Source organism: Arachis duranensis, chromosome 3 (assembly GCF_000817695.3).
Source record: "Arachis duranensis cultivar V14167 chromosome 3, aradu.V14167.gnm2.J7QH, whole genome shotgun sequence".
Classification (NCBI taxonomy): Eukaryota; Viridiplantae; Streptophyta; class Magnoliopsida; order Fabales; family Fabaceae; genus Arachis; species Arachis duranensis.
In genome coordinates, this window is record NC_029774.3 from 26,605,439 (window position 1) to 26,606,356 (window position 918).

The 918-nt window shown below is 32.5% G+C and overlaps 1 protein-coding gene across 1 annotated transcript in view; it reads left to right on the forward strand.

The window, feature by feature from the left end:
* Window positions 1–918, forward strand: part of LOC107478269 (uncharacterized) — a 2,502-nt gene that overhangs the window by 727 nt on the left and 857 nt on the right. The gene's annotated exons all lie outside the window — the stretch shown is intronic.

Consider the following 918-nt stretch of genomic DNA (forward strand, 5'->3'; position numbering starts at 1 on the left):
TCTTGTTGTTCTGATTATTTTTTGTTCTTAATACTTACATACAGTAAATATGATTTTTGACTGAGATAGATCTGCCTCCGTGTACCCCTTAGCATCGTGCAAAGTCTTGGAACCAAAACTGTTGGAATTAAGATCCATGATCTTGGGTCCATTTTGCTTATACTTGAAATAATTAAAACTTCTTTTCATTGCTTTTTGTCTTTTCAATTAGTGTTTGTTGTCATTTTGTCCGAACTTTGTTTGAAAATGTAAATGAAAAGTCTACCGTTGTTAAGTGCAACAATATAGGTGAGTTTTACAGGAAAAACTGTACTGACGTATTTTTAATTGTTATATATACATTTTTTTTATTACCATCCCATTTTGGGGAGCACGAGAAAATTTGAATCATTGTTGTTTGTGCCATTTTGTATTTGATTAGCGCCTCTGTGATTTTGAGTGAAAGAAACAGCTTTTTTTTACCCCGGTTAGCATATATGCATGACTATTGTTCCAGGAAACTGAATGTATAGCTCTGCGAGTTACGGTGGTTAATTTAGTTGCTTTTATTTCAGTAATTTTGTGATAATTTAGTTACTTCACAACACAGTACTACTGGCTGAACTTTTGTACCATGCAAAACCACAGACAAAAACAAATTAAGAACAGGAGAAAAAAAAAAGAAAGAAAAACAATTGAGGAACCTTCCCATTAGGCCATTGTGAGAAAAAAACACACACATGTATATATATAAGGCTAATGAGAATAAAACAATTATTTTACATAATTATATTTGTCAGATTCCTGTGGGTTCTGCAGCATCACTGTAATGTGTTTGAATCCAGATATGCAGAGCCAAGAGGGGTGTAGGTGGGGGGGTTTTCAATTATTAATTATTGATTTTATTAGTTTTTGTTGTTTCTTTCTTGTTTTTTTGTC